Raw genomic sequence first — 7,422 nt, 5'->3', positions numbered from 1 at the left:
ATATTAAAGGCAAGGCCCTCCACCCATGAGGAACCAATCTTTATGCACTGCAAACATGTGCTAATAATAGAAATGGAAAAATATTCTTTTAGGCTTTCAATCTTTAGCTATGCTTGAAGACCTGTACTATATATTGAGAAGGTGACAAGAATTCATAGCCCACTAGGAAATTGGACCCTGTGCCTACCTTCCTGCCCAGCATTCCCAAGTTCAGTGTCTTTTTTCACATGCTCTTAAGATCAGATCCCTGCATCTAAATTGAAAGCCAAGAAATAACTGACACGGTTGCTATGTACCCTTCCTCTACTTGAGAACGTGTCTGGGCTCTTGTTGGTATCTGGCAGTCTTGCCAGCACATCCTAAATTAAATCAAATAGCTGCTTCTGTTAGCAGGGAGTTGGAATGACTCCAGCTAAAAGAGTCGATCCAGTAGCAAACAACTTAATTTATGAGGGTATAAGAAGCCTCAGCTGTGGAAGATGCTTAATTAAAAAGCCTCCAACAGGGACTGAGCTGTGCTAAGAGCTAAGATCAGTGTTCTCCTCTCCATTCTCTGCCCCCTCCACACGGCCACCTTTTCTTCTCATGGACTCTCACAGCCAGAATACTCACTAAGAAATTATTTGGTCTGTTATGTGGGCAGTTAAGCTTTTTAAATGAATAGCAGAACCTGGCACTGGGATAATCTTAGAAGATGAGGACACTCCCAGCATCCTTGCAGAGGTAGGGGAGTTTGAGAAAAAGACAGAGTTCTTTCTAAAAAACACAGTAGATCCCTCTGTGTTCTACCATGTTTCTCCATGTAAAGGGGACTGAGTAGTTGGATTCTGTCCCCTGTCACCCACCCTGTCACTAAGCTCTTTTCTTGAGTCAGTTAGGGTGAGCTTTAGCTACAAATGACACAAATTCTCATGTACTAGGGATGTGAACAACAGACATTATTCTTCTCTCACCAAATAAGTCCAGAGGCAAGTGATTCAAGGCTGGTGATGAGACCTGTATTAAAATGAACTTTCACTCTATCCCACTGCTTTGCCACTGTCTAAGTGTTCTTTCAAGTAGTTGCCTAGTTTGCAGAAAATCAGGTTCATAACCAAACCAGCAAAAATGGGACGAGCCCATCTCCCTTTTTAAATACTTCTAGTTGGCCAAAACTAAGCTGCATCTGTTTGGCAAGCAACCTGGAAGATGTAAGGACTACTGAAGGTTGTCATGGGATTCACTGAAATCTGGTGACGCAGAATGGGTAACTAAAGAATAGGAAATGGAGAACAGACCCATGTTTGAGCCCACCCAACCTCCTTATAGGGAGCCATTGTTACTTGTGACTTAGTGCAGCCTTTAAGAGATATTTAACATAAATGTACATGTACATGTGCATGTGTGTGCACATCCCTATTCTAAAAAAAATAGAAGCCTACAAATGCCATTTTCTATTTCTTGATTCTTTTTTTTTTCCATAAAATGTATCTAAAAGGTTGTTCCATATCTGTCAGTACAGATTTCTCTTTTTAAAATGGCTGGAGTTTTTCACTAATTTTTTTTTTTTCATTTTATATATTTGGTACAGGGTCTCACTGTGCAGCTCAGACTCAGAGTGACCCTCCTGTTTTCTGCCTCCCCAGTGCTGGGATTACAGGCATGCGCCACAATACCCAGACTCAGCTGTCAGCTCAGTATGCCATGGGGGTGGGGCCAGTGCAGAATGTGGTACCAAGCATCGCCACACAAGTCCAGAGGCAAGTGACTGCCAAAGCAGGTACTTAGTTCTCTGAGCTATCTCACAAACCCTGATAACTAAAATCTTACAAATGTTGTTTTGTATTATAAATATACCCTAATGGCCATCATGCTAAGATTTGCAAACAAATTCTAGGTCTTACTAGCTGTAAATTTTAATAGTTATTATCAATTGCCTCCAAAGTGCTCCATATCATACCTTCTCCCACAATATGTGATAATGCCTATGTCCTGAACATTCCAGATTCACAGTATGCTACGATTATCTTGTTTTTAATTTTTCTGGTATGTGTTATTTATTCACATGGTCAAAATAGTTATTTTTATCTTGTCTTATGCAATTTTTATTTTCTGTATTTGTTTTTTACATGTCTTTTTATTTCAGGCATTGTTCTAAAATGACCGCAAATTTGGCATCTTTTGTTGCATTTGTTTTCCTTTATTATCATTTCTAATTGTTACTATGTGTGTAATACATGTCTACATTACTTGTGGGAAGTTGGTATACATATACAGTATTTTCACTTTCTTTCTTCATCTTTTTTTTTTTTTTTGCAGTACCAGAGATTGAACTCAGGACCCTGTGCTTGCCAGGCAAGTGCTTACTCTACTGAGCTATCTCCCCAGCCCCTTTTCATCTCTTTTCCCTTCCCATTTTTGGAAATATAATCTCTAAGATACTCTGAATTGTTCTTCATGTTTTTGATATTAAGTTCTAGTTTAATTCCATTTCTGTCTAAATCATTGCATTTATTCTTATAGATATGTTAATGTGTATTTTATGGGCCCAAACTTGACTCTGTCTTTATGAATGCTATACTTGAACTTCATCAGGTTTTTGTGCTCTGAGTTTTATGCATTGTATATCTCTACAGATTTCTTAGAGGTTTCAATTTCTGATAGAAGAATGCTTTTGTGTGCGGATATCATAGTGAGGTCTATCCTTGAGACACTGCATGTTTGTCTCACCTCTTTTTATATTACTGTTAGCTGTGCGAACATGAAGATTATGCCTTCTCAGACAAGTGGCTCACTTATCATATGTAACGCTTCTCTTCTCTCTAATTTATTGCCTGTGTTAGAAATCAATACACTTTCTTTGGATTAGTTTGGGCATGATATAGCTTTATTAACTTACTTTTAATGAATCTGTATCTTCACATTTAAAGTGGAGCTTGTTTGTTTGTTTGTTTGTTGAAGCATGGCAGCACGGAGCAGTAGACCTGGCCAGGCCTGTGTGCTGAATTCAGTGATGAGAACCTGGGTGTGTGTGGTGGGGGGAGGGTTGTGAGGCTTGTGGCTGGACCCAGAGAGCTGAAACATACTTCTAGGCCTGGTGGGGTCCAGAATGAGACCCAGACCTACAGGAAGGATCCTTGCAGCACGGAGGTGGCAGGAGGTAAATTAGGTGAACTAGTCTGCCTGGAAGTGTCCAGGTAGAGGAGGAGGAGGTACCCAGACAGAACTCATGGGATCCAGTTTACATACAAATTCCCAATTAGTATTAGCTTTGTTATATAGGTAGAGTGTTTGCTACTATAGTCTAAAATACAAAACCATTAGTTAACAAAGTATGTCAATTTGTAAAGTTCACTTGCTATTATTAGTATTGCTAATTGTACTACTGTAACTAGGATACCATATCTGCTTTAATGACATGTTCTACCTTGACTAATCATATCAGAAGGTGCTTGGGTAATAACCTTATCAAAGCCCTATACTGAAGGATGGAGGACAGTGCCAAATGGAAGCCAATATTCTACTCTCAACCAATAGAGAAGGCACAAGATTGGGCACACACACAACAAAAATCTCTGACACAGAAGAGATAATTAAAGAACAGACTGTTTACAGAGAGGTTCTGATAGCAGTGATACAACTACCTACTATCAAACTTTCACAAAAACTACCACAGACACCAAAATAAAGAGTTCTTCCTTGCAGGGACTTAAAGTTCAACATATCAATACTTGATGAAAAATGCCTGCTCCTTATTATGCCTAAGATGTTTGAAATGCAGTGAGATAGTGAGGTTAAGCTTAATAGCCTAAATCGTTTGATAATTACAATAAGCTTGTCTTCTGGATGGTTAACAACCTAAGTTTGCAGCCAAAATTAGAGATAAAGGAGGGCTACAAGGAAAGCCAACATTTTGGCCCTACCCTTCTAAGGTCAATTAAGACTCAGGACATATGAGAACTTGTACTGTAACGTCATGTACCTCGGTAGTGTCCCAAATTTTCTGATCAAGAAGATTATGGGGCCAAAGAGGAAAGTGATCGATGACGTAGAGTGTGCCTAAGGAGAGTCACATGGGGAGAAGACACTCTCTCAGGCTTTCACAGAGAGCACATTGGCCAAGCAATGGCCGTGACTCATCCACATGGCTGCACTGACAAAGGTTCTACAATCTGAGGTACAGGATCTCAGGATAAATCCTGAAGGGATTTCACTGACCTTCTCAGACCCAAAAGCTACAACTCTTATTGCACAGGTCCTGCTTTACCTTGGTCTTATCCATCCAGTAGAAAAGTATGAAGATGAAATATAGGAAGTAAAGCCATGTTGTTATGTTGAGCTGTGGGGGACTCAGGTCAATAACTTCTGACATTACCAGTTAAACAGAAGACCCAATGCTATTATGGGCTACTGGACTCTTTTATAATATTTTGCTGAGTTTACACACCTATAATATTCAATAACTGAACTTGGAAAAAATAGGGTATACAGATGAATGTCCATTTTGTATCTGTGTATTCAAAGTGGTTAGGATAGATATATAGTTGCATTCTCTTAATGAATAGAATGATTTATTCTAATGGTGTTTGTAAATAGGATCTCAAGTCCGCATCTTGTACAGCAATTAACCACTAAGAAGAATATATGCAGTGTATTATTTGTTGAAACAGTACTTCCAATTTGATTTGAAACTGTCTCATTGCTGTTTATCTATAAAATTTTGGAAAAAAAAAGTTCTTTCTGAAATAGAAAATGACAAAATGAAGGAGCAAAATACAATCTCAGACCCTGTGCTCACTCAGAACAAATCCAGGAGACATTAGCAGAGAAGAAATTGGAAGTTACACACCTGAAATCTCTGAAATAATAGCAACTGAAGTAAAGAAACAACTGCAGAAGGATATAGAGGAAATCAGATCAGAAATAATCTACCAAGTAAAAAAAGAAATGATAACTATAATGAAAGAATTACTAAGCTTTTCTAAAGAAGACACTGGTAAAAAAAAATGTAGAGAATAAAAAAATGATGGAAACCTTAAATTGATCAATATAGGAGAGAAATAGAATGCATGAAGCAAATACAAAGACTTATACAGAAAATTAAAAACTCCATCACAAGTTGGCAAAACTGTTTGAGTGAAAATGAAGATAGACTTGAGAGCTTGAAGATACTTTTGCAGTTAACAAACAGGTAAAGAAGGATTTCTTAAAAACAACAAGGATTCAGGAAATAAGTGAACAGCTGCAAGCCAACGCAATGGCTAATAACATAAGACATTATAATAGGCATCAGTGAAAAAGGAACCAACACAAATCACATAAAAAGAATATGGGCAGAAGCAATAGCAGAAAACTTTCCAAATATGAAGAAACAACTTCAGATAAGCAAGGCATATAGAACTCCAAATAATATCAATCCAATTAAATCTACACCCAGACATATAATAATCACGATACCAGAAATTCAGCAGAAGAACATATTAAAAGCTGCTAGAAAAAGAAACAGATCACATTTAAAGGAAAGCCCATCAGAATAATAGCAGATTTCTCAGCACAAACCATCAAGTGAAGAAGAGAATAGAGTGAAGTATTCCAAGTCCTACAAGAAAACAAATTCCAACCCAGACTTATATACCCTGTAAGACTCTCTTTTTCATTTAATAGAGAAGTAAAATACTTCTGTGAAAAAAAAACTAAATAATTTCATGATAACCAATTAACCCTACAGAGTAACAAAAGAATTCTAGAAAGGGATCAAAATGACCAAAACTCCAAGAACAATAGAAAAAATGCACCAAACAGGGCAAACAAACACAGTAGGGAATCGACAGCAGGAACACTACATGGCAAACATAACCAATACATATCAAGTATAATCATCAATGTAAATGGACCCAATTCACCAATTAAAAGAAATAGATTGACAGGCAGGATCAATAAACAAAAATAAATAAATAAACAAAACCCAACAATTTTGTTGTATACAAGAAACACATATAACCCAAAAAGAAATTCATAGGCTGAGGGTGAAAGGATGGAAGACAATACTACATGCTCCAGGAACTCAGAAAAAAACAAGGGTAGCTATCCTGTTCACAGACTGTGTAAACTTCAAACCAAGAATGATAAAATGAGTGAAAGAAGATCACTACACACTGGCTAGGGGAAACTTCAGGAGGAAGAGATAACAGTTATAAATATGTATGCACCCAATATGAGAGCACCCAACCATATAACACACCTTTTAAAGATTTGAAAAATCTAATAACCAATAACACAGTCTTAGCAGGAGACCTTAATACTCTTTTATCCCAAAAAGATAGGTCAAGTAAGCAAAAAAAAAAAAAAAAATTAGCAAAGAGGTCACAGGACTGAACCAGTCTTTTGAACAAATGGACTTAGTGGACATTTACAGAGTGTTCCACCCAACAACATCTGCATACACATTATTTTCAGCTGCACATGGGACATTCTCTAAAATAGACCACATACTAGTGCATAGATCGTGCTTAGGTAAATTCAGGAAAACAGAAATTATCCCATGCATATTATCTGACCACAGTGCAATGAAACTGGAAATTAATGACAAAAGAAACTTCAAAACCCTATAATCACATGGAAATTAAACAGCACTCTCCTCAGCAACCAATGGGTTACAGATGAAATTAAACAAGACATTGAGATATACCTACACATCAACCAAAATTCAAATGCAGCTTAGCAGAATTTGTGGTATGCAATGAAAGCAATTCTCAGAGGGAAATTTATAGTGGTGAACTCATATTTGAGGAAAATATAATGAGAACAAATAAACACCCTAATGCTGCATCTTAAACTTCTAAAAAAGAAGAGCAAACCAAGCCCAAAGCAAGCAGAAAATTATAAAGATCAGAGCAGAAATTAATGCAATTGAGACAAAGAAAACAATACAAAGAATTAATGATTTGAAGAGCTTGTTCTTTGAAAGATTAAATAAAATTGATAAACCTGCACCCCAACTAATTAAAAAGAGGAAGGAAATAATGTAAATTCAAGCAATGAGAAATAAAAAAGGTGAAATTACCACAGATACTATGTAAACACAGAAGATTATCAATAGCTACTATGAAATTTTTACTCTCACAGAATGGAAAGCACAGGAGAAATTGATAGTTTTCTAGGTAGGTAGAAATTACCAAGAGTGAATCATGAAGACATGAAAACTCTGAGTAACCCAGTATCAGCCAATGAAATTGAAAATATAATAAAAAAAAAACCCAACAAACAAAAGTCCAGGTCCTGATGGATTCACAGCTGAATTTTATAAGAAATTTAGAGAAGATTTAATCCCAGTACTCCTCAAACTGTTCAAAGAAATTGAAAAGAAAGCAATATTCCCAAAATCATTCCTGGAGGCAAGTATTGCACTGATACCAAAGCTGAAGAAACCCTCAATCAAAAGAG

Source organism: Octodon degus, unplaced genomic scaffold, assembly GCF_000260255.1.
Source record: "Octodon degus isolate 3935 unplaced genomic scaffold, OctDeg1.0 scaffold00087, whole genome shotgun sequence".
NCBI classification, from domain to species: domain Eukaryota; kingdom Metazoa; phylum Chordata; class Mammalia; order Rodentia; family Octodontidae; genus Octodon; species Octodon degus.
This window is presented reverse-complemented; position numbering follows the sequence as displayed.